Source organism: Pan troglodytes, chromosome 3 (genome assembly GCF_028858775.2).
Source record: "Pan troglodytes isolate AG18354 chromosome 3, NHGRI_mPanTro3-v2.0_pri, whole genome shotgun sequence".
NCBI lineage: Eukaryota > Metazoa > Chordata > Mammalia > Primates > Hominidae > Pan > Pan troglodytes.
In genome coordinates, this window is record NC_072401.2 from 37,778,939 (window position 1) to 37,801,128 (window position 22,190).

Here is a 22,190-nt window from a genome sequence, read left to right on the forward strand (position 1 = left end):
GGCAAGCATCTCCCAGCTTGGTTACTTAGGTTGCATTGACCTTGGCAGCCCTGATGAGGCGAGATTTTCACAAAGTACTGGTGAAGAATTTTTCCGGTGATAAAAGGCAAGGATCATTGCTTTTTACCCCAGCATGGCAATTGACCTTAAAAACAAAATTAAAACTCCCTGTGATGACTTAGTACATTTTATGTTACTTTCCATGGCAGCATAGATACCTGCCCCATGATGGATATTTGCCCTGTGAATTTAGAGGAAGTTCGTGCTCCAGAGGTGGTTCAAATCATTGAAGAATAGGGCGTTTATTTTCTTCCTGTCACTATTTATGGGAAAGAATTACTGATGGTCCTTCTTGCCCTGGTTTGCGGATGTCCTTGGTGGTTGCAATCAAGCAAGCTCTTATGAGGAATAATATCTAGAGAAAAGAAGAGAAGCATTTGAGAGTTGAATGAGAAAGAAATGGAAAGGGGTTACTGCTTTTAAACATAATAGAGTCTATATTTGCTGCCTACCCCTCCCCCTTCCCCATTTAATCCTTCAGTTGATACTATTTTAGGAAGGATAAGACAGATGTTAAAGATCATAGACCACCTTACTGGTCCCAGCTGTGAAACACTGTCAGGAGGCAGATAATTGAAACAAGGTACATAATTGAAACAATTTGAAGCTCAAAGGTAAAGTTAAGTTCTGGAGTTATTTGTATTTCCCTAAAGTGTGAAGAGTCAGCTAACAGCAAGCTGCCTGGGTCACTGAGCAGAAATGGAACAGATGCTGAGACAGGAAGGGAAGGTGTGGCTTACTTCTCTTCTTGGCCCATTCTGTGTCTATCCTCTGATCCTGTTCCGTGCATTTATTCAGCAAGTATGATCTTGGTCCTCAATGGCTCCGGAGATTGAGATAAATAATGATACCTAAAGAGAAATAGGGCCAATCTTTCCTGTGTTTCAAAGAGCTTTTTGGATATCTGGGATTGAAGACAAAAACTTGCATACCAACTCAACATGTTCCATTATCCTAAACATGGAATGATTCCCTTGACGTCCCACCCAGACCCTCTCTGAGCCGGAAATACAACCTGGCTAAGCTCCGGCCAGAATCCATTTGCAGCCCAAGGGCAGAGCACAGGTAGGGCCGGCCCCTTTCCTCCTAGAACAGCCCGCTCTTGGTGCCCGGAAGCCCATTCACTGTGCTTCTTGGAATAGACACCAGTTTCCAAATAATTGAATACCAGCCTCCCAGTAGCTAGGTTTCCTCTCCCTAGACTGTGTTTCACATTCCCCTAGTTACACAATTTTTCTGATAACCCTGAATCTTGGGATCTTTTACAGTCTTGGTTAAATAGTAACTAGTACCTATGTCCTGCTTTTCTTTCTTGGTCATTAGGCAGATTTTCTTTTTGGTCATTCTTTTTGGTCATTAGATTACATGCTTACAGAGAGACTTTGTAGGTGTGTAGAAAAGAGTTGAGTTAAAGGGGTCATCCTAGAGGAAGCCGACTTGGAGTCTTCACCTATGTGCAGGTCAGATGTAGCCTTTCTCGAGTGCCTGCTCTTAACCATTGAGCCATCCTGCGTCTCTAGTTGTAGCCTTTCTTACTCTGACTGCTATTTAAGAGAATAAACTGAAAATGAAATCGTTCATCTACTTGTACCCTTTTCACCCGAGAATATCATAATCCCACAGAGGTTAGTTAAAATCTTCAGGACTGTAGATTATCAAATAATCCTTTCCTAAAACATACGTAAAACACCAAGCCAATGAATACGTGTCCTGAAACAGAAAATTAAAACTCTGACTCAGTGTTGTCAGGCATTGTAGAAAAGATGTTCCAGAGCTGCAATGAATATTAACAAATGACAAAAGGAATATTGTATCTCAAACTTTATCACAAGTGCTGAACTCTGTTCTGTTCAGTGTACAAGTGGTTCTACAAAATTTAATAAAACCCTGACCTGGCCTTGGAGACATCATGTGCATAGACCCAGAGACACCAGAGAGTCGATGAGTTTCTGCGGACACAGTCCTTGTCTTCAGAGATCCCAATATCTTGGGAGAAACCATTGAAGGATCTTAAGCACAGCAGATCTCTATTTTAGAGAGTTCATGCAGGCTGCAATGAGAATGAAACAGGAAAGATACAACCAAGACCAAAGGCAGCTGCGGCAAAAATTTAAATTAGAGGAGAGAGAGAAGTGAACTGATTCGAAAGATAGTTAAAGAAGCACTGGTATTTAAGATTTTAACTGTAAGAACCCATTAATTGACTTGAATCTCTGACGTCAATTTACATGTCATTTCAAAATACATGTTCTCCAGGTAGATAAATGTAAGCCACGTTTCATTGCAATGTTCTTCATGTGAATTCTAGTTCCTCTAGAGCTCCTCATGGTTTTTAATCACAGAAAAAAGTTTCTGATAAATAGCCAATTATATTTCACATTTTCAACAACCTAGTGCTTCTTTCTACAGACTTAAATATCTACATCTGAAGGCAAAGCTGAAGTAAACTGTTGCCCTCATATTATATACACATTCTCTGATTTAGCTTAACTCCTTCTGGGAGTAAAAACACCCTGACATTTGATTGTTTAACACTAGTGGAAATGGACAGTAGAACAGCCTTTCTTTTTTATTGTTCTCAGTTGACCACAACATGGCCTGCTATATGTCCCAGAGAGGACTGTATTATATTTGTAAGAGTATTAGTGATGTGTGAGAGGCTATACATAATGCCTGTGAACAAACAAAAGTCACCTTGGTTATTGACTCATTGCCACATGCATAGCTTTTTAATACAATGTGTATTTGGATATATTTTAAATTTATTCACTTGATCACTAGTTGTAGAGTAGATGTCTACACACAGGAGTTTTGAAATTTGATTTTGGTGTTGTTTTCCCTCATTTGGTAACTGAGTATCATATATCTTGGTTATTAACATGCAATAAATACAAAGATTTGATTCTGTATAGCTGTGAAATAGTATTGCTTTTATTTGGTCAGATTGTCAACAACCTTAGTCCTCCAGAATATGTATTGTAACCTAGAAATGCATAAAAGAAATCCACCTGCACCTTCAAATTGTTGTTAAGAGTCACATACTTAAGATTCCCACTAGAACTTATTTGGCATTATTTCATTTCTGATTCCTAATGAGCTTGGCTACCTGGGTTCCTGGTCCACAGCAAGATCTACTTTATAGTTTCAATGTACAGCTCTTGTGATAAGTATGAAATGTGGTTACAGCCAAATGCTAGGCAGCAAAGACAATACAGTGAAGGTGGTCTGTGATTAAACCCTAAGTCTACAAGAAAAACATTAAATTGTGTTCAAAACTGTCTGTTAGAAAGGAAGAAGTACTGCCTTTTGGTAAAAAGGACCCTTGATCCTTTTTAGAGCTGGAAAAGAACCTTAAAAGTTACTTGGTCTAACCAACTTAATTTACAAATGAGGAAACTGAGTCTCAAAGAGGTTAAATGATTTGTCCAAAGTCATACAGCTGCCCATTGGAAAAACTGCTGGGACTGGAATCTCAGAGCCCCAATTCCTGGTTTAGTCATCTTCCTACTTCTGACTAAAAAGCACAAATGTTAGTACTATGAAAAACTCATTCTATATTAAGTATAATATTGTCCAAAACATAGCCACTGTTTATTGAGAAATTACTTATATATTCAGTATCAGTTATCTATTGCTGTGTAACAAATCACCCCAAACGTAATGGCTTAAAATAACCACCATTTATTGAGCTTGTGCTTCTGTAGATAAGCAGTTTGGGTGGGCTTGGGTGGGCAAATTACTGTCTTTTCCAGTTTCTTCCATGCATCTGTGGTCACCAAGGCAGCTCTGCCTCTGAGTATTGGCGGACCATCGGCCATGTCACGTGGGGAGCAGCTGAGCCTCGCGTCTTTCATGATTTAGCAGCCTAGCCTGGGTTCATCACATGTTGGCTCAACTTGGTTGCAAGAGAGAATGGAAGCAACGCCCCTTGAGGCCTAGCTTCAAGCTGACACAACTCACTTCTACTCCAGTCTATTTCAAAAGCAACTCGAGAAGCCAGCTCAGATTCAAGGGGTGGAGAAATAGACCCCACTTTTTAATGGGAGGAACTGCAATGTTACATTAGAAAATGGCATGGATTCAGGGAGGGATGGAGAATCATGGCCTTTTTCACAATTTATAATACACACCTCGTACCTTATGTAACTTGTCTAACTTAATTCTCACAATAGCACTAAAGGTTAAGGCAAAATTCCTGTTTTACAGGTGAAGAAACTGAGAACCAGACATGTTAGTCTGGATTAGGCAGGACAGATGGTGAGTGATGAATCCAACACTGGGACTTGGGTGTGTCTGACTCCAAAGCCTGTGCTCAGTACCACGACGGAGCTCTGCCTCCCTACATAATGCTGCAGTGAAGGGTGGTGGTATTACTAAGTATCATACAGCTCAGAGTTTTGCGTGAAAAAAAAATCAAACTTTAGTAAAACTTTTTCTTGGTTTATATGTTAAGAGAAATATCAAACATGATTATGCCCTCAAAGAACATATGGTCTCATTTATATATGGTTGCAGTGTGCACACATGTTATTTAAGCAATAAAATTCCAAGCAAAGAGAAGTAAGACTGGATAATCAGAGAAGCTTAATAGAGGATGAAGTGATGAGTTCAGGGGAGCCAAGAGAAAGCCCTATTTAGAATAGTATCTGTTAATATCTCAAAAGATCCTCACGTCATTTATATAAAATAAGTAATATTCCCATTATACAAGGGAAGTTATTTGCCCTTAGTCACACAGCTAAAACCTAATCAAGATGACATTTAAACCCATGTCCATGTATCTCAAAAAACTATTCCTTTTCCATTTTTTTCCAATAAGCCAGTAAGCTTTGGTCCTCGAAGTGAGGTCCCTAGACCAGCAGCATCATAACCATCTGGGAGCTTGTTGGAAATGCAGAGTCCTGACTTCACCTCCAGTCTACTGAATCAGAACCTGCATTTTAACAGGATCTCCCAGATGATTGCATAACCACAGTAAATGCAGAGCCCTGCACTAAAGGGAGCTTGGAGAAATGACTTGTATTAAGATAGGTGAAGGAGGGTGGAAGAGCTTTCTTTCTTTTTTTTTTTTTAGCTTGGTTTTTTTTTTAATTTTATTTTAAGTTCCAGGATACATGTGCAGAATGTGCAGGTTTGTTACATAGGTAAACATGTGCCATGGTGGTTTGCTGCACCTGTCAACCCATCACCTAGATATTAAGCCCTGCATGCATTAGCTATTTATCCTGATACTCTCCTCCCGCTGCCCTCCCTACAGCCCCGGTGTGTGTTGTTCCCCTCCCTGTGTTCATGTGTTCTCATTGTTCAACTCCCACTTATAAGTGAGAACATGTGGTGTTTGGTTTTCTGCTCCCGTGTTAGTTTGCTGAGGATGATGGTTTCCAGCATTATCCATGTCCCTACAGAAGACATGATCATGCTTCTTTTTTATGGCTGTATAGTATTCTACGGTGTATATGTGCCACATTTTCTTTATCCAGTCTGTCACTGATGGACATTTGGGTTGATTCCATGTCTTTGCTATTGTGAATAGTGCCGCAATAAATATACATGTGCATGTATCTTTATAATAGAATTATTTATATTCCTTTGGGTATATACCCAATAATGAGATTGCTGGGTTGAATGGTATTTCTGGTTCTAGATCCTTGAGGAATTGCCACACTGTCTTCCACAATGGTGGAACTAATTTACATTCCCACCACCAGTGCTAAAGTGTTCCTATTTCTCCACAGCCTTGCCAGCATCTACTGTTTCTTGACTTTTTAATAATCACCATTCTGACTGGTATGATGTGGAATCTCATTGTGGTTTTGATTTCATTTGTCTAATGATCAGTGATGAGCTTTTTTTATATGTTTGTTGGTCACATAAATCTCCTCTTTTGAGAAGTGTCTGTTCATGTCCTTTGCCCACTTTTTGATGGAGTTGTTTGGTCTTTTTCTTGTAAATTTGTTTAAGTTCCTTATAAATTCTGGAAATTAGACCTTTGTCAGGTGGGTAGATTGCAAAAATTTTCCTCCATTCTATAGGTTGCCTGTTTACTCTGATGATAGTTTCTTTTGCTGTGCAGAAGCTCTTTAGTTTAATTAGATCCCATTTGTCAATTTTGGTTTTTGTTGCAATTATTTTTGACGATTTCATCATAAAATCTTTGCCCATGCCAATGTCCTGAGTGGTATTGCCTAGATTCTCTTCTGGGGTTTTTATGGTTTTGGGTTTTACATTTAAGTCTTTAATCCATCTTGAGTTAATTTTTCTATGTGGTTTAAGGAAGGGGTGCAGTTTCAGTTTTCTGCATATGGCTAGCCAGTTTTCCCAGCACCACATATTAAATAGGGAATTCTTTCCCCATTGCTTGTTTTTGTCAGGTTTGTTGAAGATCAGATGGTTGTAGACGTGTGGTCTTATTTCTGAGGTCTCTATATCTGTGTTGGTACCAGTACCATGCTGTGTTGGTTACTGTAGCCTTGTAATATAATTTGAAGTCAGGTAGCGTGATGCCTCCACCTTTGTTCTTCCTGCTGAGGATTGTCTTGGCTGTATGGACTCTTTTTTGGTTCCATATTAATTTTAAATTAGCTTTTTTTCTAATTTTGTGAATAATGTCAATGGTGGTTTGATGGGAATAGCATTGAATCTATAAATTACTTTGGGCAATATGGCTATTTTCAAGATATTGATCCTTCCTATCCATGAGGATGGAATGTTTTTCTGTTTGTTTGTGTCCTCTCTTATTTCCTTCAGCAGTGGTTTGTAGTTCTTCTTGAAGAGGTCCTTTACATGAGGGTGGAGGAGCTTTCTAGGCAGGGAGAACAGTGAAAGCTTGGACGCTGGGCTGGAATCAATGCCACAGGTATGAAAGCAAGTGGAGGGATTGCTGGACTAGAGTAGGGGTGCGTTTTTGGCAGTAAAAGGAAGTCATGTGAGACTGATGGAATCGCTGTGGAGCCTGATGAAGTCTGCTTGTTAGAAAGGTTAATTGGGCAGTACTGAGGCTGGCCTGGCAGCAGTGACCCTGGTTGTTGCTTAGGCTTTGCTGTCATTTAGCTGTCCTGTGAAGAGAACTCAGACCAAGGAAAAGATGGAGGAAATAGAGGAGAAGGATGCAATCTGGGAGGCATTTCAAAGCACCTTCCATGGGACTTGGTGCCAGATCTTCTAAGGGAATAAAGAGAGAATGTGAACATGATTCTGGACTGTCAAGTTCTGAACTGTGCTTCCCAACCTTCAGGCTGGGATGTTATCTTTGCAATTCTTTGCTACTGTAAAAGAAGGATACTTTTTGGTGATTGTGGTTTTGTTGTTTGTTTAAAGGCAGCTTCCCCCATTCCTTTTCATTATAGCAGTTTTTCAGCTTTTGCTAAGAGGTAATTCAAACATTTAAATTCCAAATCTGTATGTCCATGTAAATAGTGGGGAAATTTTTTTGGCAGGCAATTATTTGTAATGAAATAGTTCTTTATGTAGTTCTGTTTATTAGGCCTTCCCAACTACCCTATGATATATATGTAGGTAGGATTATGATGATCATTTCATAGTTAAGGACACAGACTTGGAGATGTGATTCAGCCAAAACTTGAACCCAGGCCTGCTGGCTCCAAGCACAATTCACTATCTGTCCAACTAAAGCAATTTGCAGGTTTTCTATTTGGTCTTTGGAGGAGATTATCAAACTGATCAGTCTTTGGTTTACTTTGGTTTGACTTTTTTCATATACACTGTGCCAAATTCAGAACGATGCTTCAAAGTTTATATTGGTGGTTTGAAGTAATTATTTCCTGGAAAATTGAAAATGCCTCATTAAAAACTGATTTCCTCCCCTGCCTGATTTTCTTATTTCATTGAATCCATATGTTGATCCCAATGGCAACAAACCACACTTCAAATTTCAAATGATGTGAGCAATTTTGCCGTCCATTCCTTTGTTTCTTTGAATGATGAAAAGATTTTGATTTTTTTTCAACTCAATTTTTAAGCCTATTTCTTAAGCAACTAAGCTGAGGCTTTAAAAATGTCCATAGATGAGGTCAGGAGATCGAGACCATCCTGGCTAACACAGTGAAACCCCGTCTCTACTAAAAAAATACAAAAAATTAGCCGGGCTTGGTGGCAGGTGCCTGTAGTCCCAGCTACTCGGGAGGCTGAGGCAGGGGTATGGCATGAACCTGGACTGCACTCCAGCCTAGGCGACAGAGCGAGACTCAGTATCAAAAAAAAAAAAAAAAAGTCCGTAGATGACAGAATCATGACCTGGAAGGGGTCTTCAGTGGTCCAAACCCCTCATTTTATGGATAAGAAAACTGAGGCCTAAAGAGAGAATGGGACCTCGTAAAGGATCTCCCATAAGTTGGAGGTTGTTGTAGGGCTGGGACCCATGTCTATAACCTTCCTGTCCTGTGCTTTTTCACTCAACCACTTCAGAGCTGTTCCTTTCCCTGTGGCAGCGTCTCCCAGCCACTGGTGAGCAGTGTAGGGAAGTTGAAAGAGTTCACATTTTAAAGCCGCCGTTACCTGGGTTTGAATCCTGGTTTGCTGGCTACCTGGCATGTGACAAACGCCTTTAATGCTATAGTCATTTCCAAAGAGAATCATAAAACAGAGTTAATTGGCTAGACCGTCAAGATTGGAGTTACAATTTATCTGCATTCTCTTTTAAACTTGACAAGACAAGTTTTATGATGCTCACCAGGATTTGGTTTTGGCAAAGGAAGCCAAGTGTTCTAGGGGTGGACATAGTAAAAATGGAAGAGATCCACTGCAGCCCAGGCAGAGGCCCCACCAAGCCTGATCCCCCTGCTGTAAAATGAGTTCAGGCACTACTGTTGATGCCATGCATTCTCTGTTGGAAGATAAAACACAAGTATTTCCTGGTGCTGCAGCACAGGGCTAAATTGTGGCGCTGGGGAGGTGAGCCTGAAAACAAAGGCAGATAGAGAAGTCACAGCTCACTGGTGAGGGAGCTAGAGAGTTGTTTTCTTAATACCCTCTGCCTTTGAATCTGCCTAGATTCAAAGATTTAATGGGGCAAAAGTGTTACTTTTATATAACCAAAAAAAAAAAAAAAAACTAAAATAGCTTTAGAGAATAAAATTACTGAAACTGCAACCCTTGACAGGCAATTGCCCTTTAAGAGTTAACTAGACAAACAAGCAAAACAAGCTAACAAACACAAACTCAAGAATCCACGGCTGGAGCACATCGCAGGTCCCCTAATGGCAGGTATGACTAGGCGAGGCACAAGTACACCCGCGCCCGTAAGTCAGAAATTATGAGATTCATCCTCCCAAACACAGATGACAGCATCATATGCACATCTGTTTGCATTAAATCAGTACTCACCTCTGCAGGTGCTTACCCTCTATTCAGTTTAAGTGAGCCCTTTGGAAAGAAACTGGGTTTGGGGGTTGTATTTTCTTCCATCACTAAGCCATTTGTTCCACTGTACTTCTTGTGTAAGTCTCAAAAGAGGAGAAGCTATGGCCCACTTGGAGTCAGGCCTGGCTGCCCCAGAAGAGACGGTAATGAGGGCTGGACTCTCATCGGGTTTGAATTTTGGCTCTGCCATTTGTTGTGGGACCTCAGGAATACTTAAAATTCCTGGATTTCAGTTTCCGCATCTGTAAAACTGGGACGCTAACTACTTCCTCTAATGTGTGTCTACCTAGCACAGCCCGCCCTTAGTAAATGTTTAAATAATCTGAGTCTCAGCCTCTATGGCCTCCCATTTTCTCAAATGTAAAATACATCTGGACTAGAGCAGAATGGGAGGTACAGGATGGAAAGAAAGAATGGGGGAGGGGCTCAAACTACACACACCTTCTCCCAGCTCCCCTCGTCTTGACCTTATATAAAAGCCACACGAAATAGCAGGAAACTTTCAAGCTTAAACTCTTGGGATTTCCCCTGAATTTCTAACTAGAGATGTAAATTTCCTCATTATGAAATTGTCTACTTAAATATCTGTCCAGGGATAGTTTTAAATGTTTCTAAATATACCCCAAGCATGTAAAGAACTTGTTAGGGTAAAACCTATAATCGATTCCATGTTTGTATTAGTGTGAGGCAGAGAGGATGCCAAGGACTGAATTTGAGGAAAGGAAGCAACAGTGGAGTTCACAGAGAAAGCAGAACTTATTTACATGCTGAAATGATCACAGTATAAGTAGGGAGACTAAAGAAAACTGTAAAATATGGAGAAATTAAAGCTCAAGAACGTGACCTTTTCTTGATTCTCAGTTCCATGAAGAGTTTTCAAAATAACAAAGGTGGCATTTATAGCATTTAAAAGAGAGGGCCGTGGCCTCACTTTTCATATTTAGTATATTCTCCATTCTTCATTCTTCATTTTGTGAATTGGAGTTTTGAAAAAATATTACTGTAAAATGTTCTTATACTGGAGGGCCCATTCCAATTAGTGAACCTAGTGCCACAAAAAGCTTTTTTTTTTTCTATCAATGTGTAGAATAAAACCTAAATACCCTTTTATTGAACAAGCATCTGTGGAGGTCAAGCACTGTGCCAGGTGGTGAGGATACAAAGGTGAACAAAATGGACCTGGACACAATCTTGGTGGGAGACAGGTATTGATGCAATAACCATACTGGTGTGGATGGCTTCCCTGAGGAAGGGATGTCCAGCTGGGATCCACAGGATGAGTGGACTCTTACCCGGCAAAGGGAGCCCCAGAGAGGGGAGGGCGAAGGGCATGCTGATATGGCTTGGGGGGATGGTGTTCTGAGAAATGTCTTGAGCACGAGGAGTACCAAGAGAGGTAGACAGTAGCTTCACCCTGCAGGCCTTGCAGGCCACATGCTAAAAACCAACCTCAGCTAACCTGGTCCTTCATATCTACCAGGTCCCTCTCAGTGGATGTTAAAACCTCCAGAATTTGGAGGTGGGTGAGGATAAAGAAACCATCCTCACAGCCTCAACACTTGGTCTCGGGTTCGATTCACCCTCACAATCCAAGTTTGATTAGTAAGCAGGAATAAAAACAATCATACATCCTGTCCTGTAAGCTTGGTGAAGCCCCTCCTTCTATTCTTTTGGTTTCTCCAACTGTATCTTCATGGAAAGTTCATGAAAGACAAATGTGACACTCTTCTAGAAGAAGAGTTGAGGTCACCTAAGAGCTTAATTTAAGCAGCAAGAATGCTTTGAACCAGCCACTGAATGAGCCATTTCTCAGAAACAAGCACTAGGAACATTAGGAAGGGTAAAAGATACTGGATTGCTGTAATCTACATTGTTGATGCAAGAGTGGGAGTGCCTCTCACTACACTATTTCTAGCCAGTCCACACTCATACAAAACTGATTTCACCAAGGAAAAATAACTTCTAACATCCATTTTGCAATCTCATAAAGTCCTTTGTGTTGAGTGGAAATAATGAGGCTAGCATACCTGTACAAGCCATCTCTGCCTTCTGATTATATTTCATTTCTGAAATATTATATTTATATTTTGAAATATATCTGAAATATTAATGAAATATAATATAAATGAAATATAATATCTGAAATATATTTCATTTCTGAATATATATTCCTGTTGGGGCAACTCATTTAATCTACATCCTAAAGCACAGATTAAAAGCACACATAAATTCCAAACTCTCTACGCTGACATACCATAAATTAGCAAATTGCAGACAATACAACCTTATAGTTGGTGGTCTTTATTTTAAGAACAGTGAGAAGCTATTGAAGGTTTTAAACTGAGGAGTAATAAGATTTGCATCCCTGGCTGCTGTGTAGGAAGAAGGCAAGACTGGGAGAGAAGAGATCAATTAAGGGACTATTGCAGAAGAAGATGTTGATTCTCCTCTTGAATAAAGTAGAGGCAATTATAGAGTGAGAAGTGGATGGGTTCCTAGGATAGTCAATAAAATCACCAGTACCTGGTAATGGATAGGAAATGGGAAGTGAGGGAAGAGGTGTCAAGATTGAATATTAGGACTTGGGTATACAAGTTTTCTTGCAGTATTGTTTGTGATGAAAAAAATCCCTATATCATTAACATATACAATATGTAGGTGGAGCACGCTGGCTTATACCTGTAATCCCAGCACTTGGGAGGCCAAAGTGGGCAGATCACCTGAGTTCAGAAGTTCAAGACCAGCCTGATCAACATGGTGAAACCCCATCTCTACTAAAAATACAAAAATTAGCTAGGCATGGTGGTGGGCACCTGTAATCCCAGCTACTTGGGAGGCTGAGGCAGGAGAATCACTTGAACCCAGGAGGCGGAGGTTGCAGTGAGCCAAGATCACGCCATTGCACTCCAGCCTGGGTGACACAGTGAGACTCCATCTCAAAAAAAGTACAATATGTAGATACAGTGCAGTACTTTGCACTGATTTAAAAATGAGATATATGTGTAATGACATGACAGAAATATTCAGGATATAGTCTTAAGTTTTTAAAAACTTGTTGAAGAAAAATGCACTTAGTGTTTCATTTTAATAAAATAGGAATGATTATAATTAGCTCTTAACAGAAAATAGCTGGAAGAATAAATTTTAAACAAATAACAGTGAAGATTATAGGGGCATTTACAAACTATATTTGACATTTCTGTACTCGAGTTTTTGCAACTCTCATGTTTACTTTTGTAGTCAGGGAAAGCAGACATTGCAGAAGAGCAAACTGCCCTTCTTCTATCATGGAATCTTCTGATCCTCTGTCCTAAAATGATTGCTCCCTCTTCCGAATATCTTCTAGATTGTTAGAGCCAAAAAGGGCTTTAGGGATCATTTAGTTCTACGTCTTCATTTCACACATGAGGAAACTGAGGTCTAGAAGGACTAATGGGGTGGCCAAAGTCACATAACCCTAAATTAAGAGCAAGACCAAGACTAGAACCAAGGGATATACTGGCTTGTGGTCTAGAATTCTTTCTCCTACAAGCAAAGTCTCCTCTAGCACTCACTGTATCTGTGAATAATTTGGCTTTACTTGGAAGGCCTCATAAATAAATATGTCTTTCTCCTCCAGTAAATTTGTGCTTGAACTCAGAGTCAGTGTCCAGTATCACGTTCATGCATTGTGAAGCATGCAGTACAACAATTGACAGGCTTCAGTTAGATTTCAGATCTGAGGCAACACTAAAATTCGGGGAAAAGAAAGACTCCCATTTGTGGTTTGTACTTACACAGCACTCTCAGGAGCTCGCTCATGTTCTCTCTCTGTCTTTCACACATACAGTAGGAATAAGTTAGTTGCCTAATTGGTTATGCTGGGGAAATGGACTTTGGGTTCAGGGCGTGTCAGTAGGTACCTTCCTACTTGCAACAAAATACCAATATCCTAAACTTCCGGAAGGAAATGGCATGGCCGTTCAACTTTAATCTGTTGATAATGTCAGTAATTTCCCACAACTATATTCAACACTTTCTCGTCCTACAATTCTCATAGGTCCTTTCACAGAGTGTGTCTCAGGGACTGTTTCATAGCTCACAGTGACACAGCCAACCCTGGCCTGACTATGGACGTGGAGCAGTGTTTCACATTGTCAACCCCTCATGTTGTGGGGTTCAGCCAGATGGAGGCTTTTGAATCACTGTTCAGTGATATAAACCTCCTCCTTTGACCGAAATGAGAAATGATGGCTACTTTGTCCCTTGCCTTGTAGCTCCCCAGGGGCAATTAGGGAGTTGCCCCAGCCTGCAAAGGGCTGTGTTAGGATCTCACCTCTGGTGCCTCGTCCTTCTCTTCTCCTCCCCTGAAGCTAATCATGACACTTTTGTCTCTACTGAGCTCCACTTGGCATCTGGTGTTCATCGTCTAAATGAGCTGCTATCTCTAGGAAACTATTCTGCTCTCTGCCTCCCATTTTGCAAATTTGGTGTGTTTGTTTCCAGTGTTTTATTAATTTATTTCAACTGAACATTTTCCATATCCTAAACATTGCCATTATTTACGTTACCATCTGCTTGATGTTTTAGACTCTGTATACCCACACACACACATATGTTTGTGTAAGATTCAGTTCTAAAGTCTTTCAAACCAGTTTTCTTTTCCAATAGTTAATTCTGTGCGGGTTCACAATGCCTTAAATATTTAAGTATCCATGTAATGCATTTATATTTTTTATCTTAAAATTCGGAAAAAACGTTAAGCCTCATAACTGTGATATTCCTTTAAATTGTATTAAACTAGGATTTTGATATACAGTCATGTACCTCATAACAACGTTTGGGTCATATACCTCTTATACAATGTTGGTCCCTTAAGATTATAATACCGTATTTTTACTGTACATTTACTATGTTTAGATATGTTTACAATTGCCTACAGTATTCAGTAGTATAGTCACATGCGGTACAGATTTGTAGCCTAGGAGCAGCAGGTTGTACCATCTAGCCTAGCTGTGTAGTAGGCTCTACCATCTAGGTTTGTATAAGTACACTCTGATGTTTGCACAAAAACAAAATCACCTAGCGACACATTTCTTGGAACATATTCCCATTATTAAGCGATGAATGACTAAATGATATAGGGAGAAATTTAAAGCACTAATTATTTTCTCCTCAGTCAGCTGTAAGTCTGCCTTTCAGTAAGCTTACATTGTTCTTTTCGCAAATGCAGAAATTTATTTCTCAATAAGCTTCTTGAATACCAACTTCACATAGAGACTGTGTAGTAGTCAAGGAGAGAAAGCGTGGAAGAGCAGCCAGTAGACCCTCATTGCAAGTAGAACAGGAAGGAATGTGACTGAACCACACCCCAGTGGATCTTAGAATCAGAAAATTACAAGACGACATGTAGAAAATTCCAAGATGACAAGACTGTTGTGCCCTGGAGGGTTATTAAAAGAGTTGGTATTATCTCTATATAACCCAGACCTGGACTGTATATGTGCACCCTCAGAAGTACCTGGAAAATTTTATGTTTCTCATTTCGTTCAGCTATGCCCAGACCAAGCAATAATCTATCGGACTTATATTATTCTTGGTATGACATATAGTTACTGAATTTTCTAGTGAAATGCAAAATATGTTGGATGGACAACAGGATGAGCTATTTGAGTCAGTCTGCTCTGAAACTCAAAGGTTGATGTTCTCCATAACTTGACCCTTCCATATCTGCACACAGACCCATTATCTGCTTTGCCACAAGAACGCTGATCATATTCTCTTCCAAATGGGTAAGGCAAAGCATTTTTATGCCAATACTATGACACTTTGGGAGATACAGTTTGTATGCATAAACATTGGGACATTTTGATATTCACTGATTCAGTGATAAATTATTATTCACTCAACAAATATGTATTGAACATCTCCCAAATTAAAACTGCCATGAAAGAGTTAGAACGTAGCATCTGTAGATATAATTAAGAGCTACTACCAGGGAATTTGTTTATGTTTCTTAATATCTACAACCAACAAATTAGTACTTTCTAGCCATTTGTTTTTTGATTCATAAAGTTTTGAGAGTAAAGAAATGTAAGAAAAAAATCAATTACCTCACAATCAACTGAGACTGTTTTCCTGCTAGAAATTCCCAGTTGGGACTGATTAAGAAATGTGTGTTTCTGATAAAGGTACAGGTGGAGCCAAAGGATAAGAGGGTGCTGTGTCTTTAAATTTAAAGATATTTTATAATTGTCCTTGAAGTTTCTATTTTCATTTGTTTGCTTTGGGTGGGACATGGAAAAATATTTGCCTACTGTATGGTACTAATCTTCATGCATGTGTTTGCAAATTACCTTCCCTGTGAAAAGGGTGTAGGCATTTCATTGGTGATGGCTTTTCTTATTAAATACTTGCAAATGCATGAATTTTCTGCACCAAAAGTTGGTGAGTTCATTTTATATCTGAAAGTCGGGTTTAAGAGAAGATGTCTCAGAAGCTTCAAAAGTGTGAAACTTTAGGAATTAAACATTGGGTTCTCTAGTTATAAATTATCATAAGAGCTACCTTAGTTATATGCTTAATATTTTCATTGTAAGCCAGTTATTTTCAAAGTTTGGTGAACCCTAATATTTATTCTAAATTACATTGTTTGAAGAATCTTATTTTGCTTACCTACGAAGTTTTTTTTGAGATGTAGAAAAGATCTTTAAATTATTTTGAGTGGCTATGTGTGGTTTTCTTCCATAAATTAAAACTTCGATAGTTCAGAAATTATTATTCACTCAACAAATATGTATTGAACATCTCCCATATACTAGGAAGAAAGTATGTCAGCCTTCCTGAAAGCCCACAGCATATTTTTCACAAACAGAGAACTTTAATTTGCAAATAAAATTATTGAATTCTATACTCCCACACCATGTACCTGATGTTTCTAAAAGAAAAACATTAACTAAATTTTGCAGTTTATTTGAGCAAAGAACCATTCATGAATTGGGTAGCACTCAGAACCAAAAGAGATTCCAAGTTCTGCTCCACAGTGAGCAGTGAGCTTACATTGGCTAAACTTGGAAGTAAAATACAGAAATAACTTGATTGGTTACGGCTAGGTATTTGCCATAGTTGAGTATGGTCTGGTCAGTTGGCTGCATCTGATTGGCTGAAACCCAGCTATTTGTTACAAAAAATATTCTCCTAAGTTAAGTTTTCATTTGTTTATATACTAAATTAGCTTACAGTTTGTTATACAGGAATTCAAAGCACAGAGACAGCTCAGTCTTTTGACCCCCTGCTTATTTTGCTTTAACAGTATGTAAATGTATTCTAGAATGAATATAATTTCATATATAAACGTAATTTTATTGAGCACTAACTACAAGCTAAGCATTATACTCTGGGATGGTCAGGATACAGAAGTGAACAGAATCCCTATAATATCTACTGGAAAAGAGGAACATTAAATAACCCTTAAATAAAAATAGAATTTAAATTGTGGAACAACAAAGGAAAGATCAAAGAGGTATATAATATCCTTAAATGGGATCCTGTTTAAATGATTTAAATGGGAGAGGGGAGGGAAGGGAGAAGGCAAGGAAGGCTTTTCAGAGAAAGTGAAGTGCTAAAAGTAGAAGAATGAAGAAAAGTTGGCCAGGGGAAAAGGTGGAGAAAATTAGCTATATACAATTTTAAAAAATAAAGGGAGACTTCATTCTGGGGGCAAGAAACCTGGTTTCTAGCTTAAGAGATGCTAGCAACTGCCCTTGAGCCTGTCTTAACCTCTGGCCTCATTTTCTTTAAGTGAGAAATCTGAGTTGGATAGAAGGATCTAGGATTTCTTCTCTTATTTGATCTGTGATTAATATGTATGGCTACCTTATGGGGAAGCTCTCCAGTGGCTCCGTCTGGGCTGGTTCCTGGAGCTGTCATCATCTTAGTCCACATTCTTTCGGTTCTTGGAAATGGGGAAGCTGCATACTGCGTGTGCTCCTGGAAGGCATTGGCTAGGACTTGCGACAGTCATGCAGTTAGGCTTGAGCGACTTCAGCCTCCTGCCCCACCCATGTCCACAAATTTATCTACATCTGCATCAGTCCTTTCCTCATTCTCTTCATTCTCAGAGGATAAGGTGTTCCTTTTCCTGTTCAAGGCCAACTTTTTCATGTGGACTTAACTTTTATCTTCCATCCTCTGGGATATTGCTTCACCAATTAATTCTGTCTTTGTCCTGAATCTATCAACTCTAACCAAATAAAAGTGGGGGTAAGGGGTGTTGAAAAAATTTATTTCTTACAAGATAAATATGTCTTCCTTTGAGCCTTTTGGCTACTGCCCCATCTCTGTTTCCCTTATTTAAAAATAAAATAATATAAAATAAAATGTCCTAAAGAGTTCTTGAGTAATTGCTGCCTTTAACTGCAATTCCCATTCCAGTTCACTCAACATATTGCTATTTGGTTTTAGTCCACATCGTGACATGAAAACATCACTGATCAATTCTAATGGTCATATTTCACCCCTTTAATTTAAAAACCTCCTTGCTACATTTCAAGCTATTGATCTTGAGGATATCTTCCTTTTTGAAATTCTCCCTTTCCTTTGATGCTTTTATGCTATTACATTTCTTATTCCTGATTCTTCTCCTACTTCTATGACCAGTCCCTATTTTTCTATCATCTATTATCAAGTTTGACTCTGAGGTTTTCATGATGCAGAATCCAGTTGTATGTTCTATACTATCTATGAGTTATGTCTGCAAGGAAGAGTGTGCAAAGAATTCTGAGTAGGATTAAATGGTAGCCATATTCATTGATTCAGGTCAACTGGCAAGGTAATCTGTGGAAGGTTACAGAATCAAAGATGACTTGAGAATTAGATAACAAGTAATTTAAATCTTGGGGACTTAGATGAGAAGACTGAACCCTTCGTAAAGTATAGAGTCTCCGTTAAAGCAAGTATGCATAGGGAAAATTAGATCCTAAATCCCAGGCTAACTTGCTAGTGAAAATGCACTAAGAAGGTAACCCCAAATTTGGGGGGAAAGCAAAATTATTTCCTTATAATATAGTGTTCTAACCATGGGAAAACTTAAAATTTAAGTGTAAATATGATGGACTAAATAAAATCAAAATATTTATACTTTTAGATAAGTTTGGGGAAAAGTCTTTAATATTTTAGATATTCATTATGTTTAAGATAATGTGTTAATATGATTAGCCTTGTGATTTCTAATCTAAAATATGTCATTGGATGATTGATTTAGACTTTGTATTTTTAAGTTAAAAATGTTAAGATAATTTTGCTTTATTTAATGCTATATTGAAATGTTTAATGTCTACTACTTTAACCAAGTTAAAAGATCACTCTTCAGAAGATTGACAGAGTTTAGAGAATGTTAAATAGAATATAAGATTTATAGTTGATCTCAATTCAAGAAAAATACATTTTTGGATTTGTTATTTTAATATTAATTTTAAAAACCGAAGTACCTGCAGATAATGTTTTTGAGGGTTGTAGGGGACACCCAGAAAATCTCCTTGCTGTCTCCCATTCCCAAGCAGTAGTGTGTCCCTGGTCTTTCTTCTCACCCCACAGTTCTTCCCAGTCTTCTAGGCTCCCTGACCAACCTCTGGCAGTGTCAGAATATATGCACCACTCATAGCTCAAACATACATGATACCCAAATGCCTTTCTCCAGCCCTGCCCCCCTACACAGCTACAGATCCATTAAAAACTACTTCCTGTAGGGCATATCTGCTTGCATATCCCCAGACCCCATCCAACTCAACTCACCTGAAATGCAGTCTATCGGTGCTCCACCTTCAAGCCCACTGATGTGCTCTCCTTTCTGCTATTATCTCAGCTGATGACATCATCAAATGCTCTTTCCTCTCTAGGGCAAAGACTGGCTTGGACATTGCTATGGTTTGAATGTGTCCCCCAAATTTCATGTGTTTGAAATTTAATCCTCAATGCAACAGTTTGAGAGGTGGGATCCTAAAGAGGTGATTAGGTCACAAGTGCCCTGCCATCATGAATGGATTAATGCCATTACCTTGGGAGTGGGTTCCTGATAAAAGGAAGAGTTCTGGCCCTCTTCCCTTCTTTCTTTCTCACGGGTTTCTCTCTTGCCTTTCTACCTTCTGCCATGGGATGTTGCAGCAGGAAGGACCTCATATAAAATAAAAGTCCCCCTGACCTCGAACTTCCCAACCCTCAGGACTGTAATAAATCTCTGTTATTTATAAATTACTCAGTCTCAGGTATTTTGCTATAGCAGCACAAAGCAGGCTAAGACACTTGTCAACGTTGCCTCTCTTTGACCCCCTCAGTGCCTACTACCTGGCAACTGTAGCTACTCAAAAACTCAGTTGATAAATATGAAGCCCAAATAAAAGAGGGAATGACGTGAATACCTGCTTTAGGATGAGTGGAAAGGGAAGACTCCATTATCATTTTGGTACTAGCTAATGGTTTCTTTGTCAAAAGGGTAGGAATAGCTAACATTCATTGAGCACCTACTATGTACTAGGTACTTTAGGTGATTTGTGCACATTAACTGAAAGGGTTGGGCTCAGAGAAGTTAAGTCATTCAGGATGCTGAAGCTAGTAAGTGACAGAGATGGTACTTAGCGAAGGTCTGTGTAACTCCAGAACCTCTTCAGTGTTCCCACCTCTCCTCAGAATAGCTATTTTCACATTAAATTAGATTTCCTCTGACTGATGTTTTTATGCAGTGGTATTACTGATATAATTATGAAGATCAAGTGGCATGTATGCAAAAACTCAGAATTTAGGGTGTTTATAAAAAATTATATTTTTTTCATTTCCTTATAAAAGACTTCACATTTTCAGTCAAAATACCAGGGCTTAATCATTTCAAAGATGAATACTGTCAGTTATGGAAGGTACATCAGCAGAATCAGCTCTGCTAACTTTCTTGCTTGACCTACTGATGGTTTAGGAAAAAGCCTTCTCGAGTTTTCCAGATACTGTTAGACCAAGAAGGATGCATTTTAATCAAACTGAACACAAAAGGTTGGGTTTGGAGGAAATGCAACCACAAGAGTGCCTTTTAAGAAATAAAATTGAGAAATCATCCTTCTAACATTTCCTCCTTCCCTCCCCTTTATACAGTTCATAGAAACAATGCTCCTTTTTTTTCCTGTGGAGCACTTCAACCCCAGCACAAAATTAATAAGAGTGGTAAAACTGGAACTGCTATCTTAGCTACATCCACCCCACCCCATCACCGTGAAGAATAAACCCTTTAAATACAGGCTGCCGGGTACAAGCTAAAGATTGAGATAATGATCCTTTGCTTCAAAATAAACATTTTTTAAAAATGAGTATTCTAGTCTATATATCTCATTTATGAATTAACTCTGTCACACTTAAAACTACCCTGTTTCTTTTAAGATTTGTAATGTTACAGGAAATTTTGTCTAGTTTCTCTTCAGGAAATTATAAAATTATACCACTTTTAGCAACATTTATGAATTAGTTATTTAGAATATCAGTCCTCTTGAGCTATTTTGTTTAATTAGGTCACATATACAAATTTGAAAATTGGAAATATCCTAGATAAAGATGTAAGAATTATATATGCAGTATTACAGGATAGATTTCTAGAAAGGGGTTCTAGTGAGCAGTAGCTTTTGACTAATAATGTTTAACTAGGGCATAAGGAATTTGAATTCCCAGAACTGCTTTTTACTGTGGCCAAAATTCAAAATAATTTTTATTTTTGTGAAATAATTTTTCTTCAACTACAAGGAAGAGAAAGGAAAAAAACTAAAATATGTATTTTATTTTACAATACATTATTTAAAATAATTATTTTATTTTACAATACATTATTTAAAATAATTATTTTATTTTACAATACATTATTTTAAAATATATTATTTAAAATAATTATTATTTTAAAATATATTATTTAAAATAATAATTATTTTATTTTAAAATGCATTATTTTAATCACAAAAACTAAAATAATGTATCTGGCTCTATTTTGATTTTGCTAAAATCACAAAAACTAAAATAATGTATCTAGCTGTATTAGGATAATATGATCAATCATTCAAGAGAAACTGGTCTCGTTCTTGCAAGTGTAAGGACCAAAAGGTAAATATATTTAGCACATGGTTTGGTTCTATTTATCATCACTAATGTTCTCATTTTCCAAATGGAAGGATAAAAATGATAACTTACCCAAAGCAGTGAAGCAGATGTGGGACTGTTTAATCTCAGCTCTTCCTTTAAATTGCTCTATAGTCACAGAAATCACTTCTCTGTTCTTTAGTCTATTAACAGATAACATCTTGCCTATTGCTGTAATCCAAAGCCATATCCCTTCAGCATCTTCATAATCATTACTAGATGCTTTAAATCCACATATTTCAAATACCTTCATTCTCCCATCTTATCTGCTCATGTTTATGCAGGCACCTAGTAGCTGTTGAAACAGGATAACACTGTGGCTAAAAGCATGTGCTTTTAGAACCCCTGCGTTCAAATCCCAGCCCTACAACTTCTTAACCTCTGTGAGCCTCCATTTCTTTGTCTGTAAAACAGGAATAATCATTGTGCTAAAACATAGATGGGATCGTTGTTGGTTTAGAAGCTAGGAATCAAATCAGTATATACATGTGAAGAAATTTTGTATGTTAACCTCTATGAGTTCTGTATTAAAAATAATTTTTAATAAAACATGTTAAAAATAATGAATTTTTGAAAATTACCTTGCCTACAGCAGGTACCACAGCAGGTGT

At 38.3% G+C, this 22,190-nt stretch overlaps 1 protein-coding gene and 1 long non-coding RNA gene across 3 annotated transcripts in view; one reads left to right on the forward strand and one right to left on the reverse strand.

Moving 5' to 3' along the window:
• C4H4orf19 (chromosome 4 C4orf19 homolog) overlaps positions 1–22,190 on the forward strand; it is a 142,252-nt gene that overhangs the window by 759 nt on the left and 119,303 nt on the right. The gene's annotated exons all lie outside the window — the stretch shown is intronic.
• Positions 70–21,871, reverse strand: LOC129143839 (uncharacterized). Of its 2 annotated transcripts, none has more exons than XR_008547759.1 (3): positions 21,631–21,871; positions 801–911; positions 70–415 (listed from the first exon to the last, which is right to left on the reverse strand). It is a non-coding gene; the product is annotated as an uncharacterized LOC129143839 (long non-coding RNA). The 2 variants fall into 2 exon arrangements; XR_008547758.1 differs by lacking the exon at positions 21,631–21,871 and adding an exon at positions 1,953–2,036.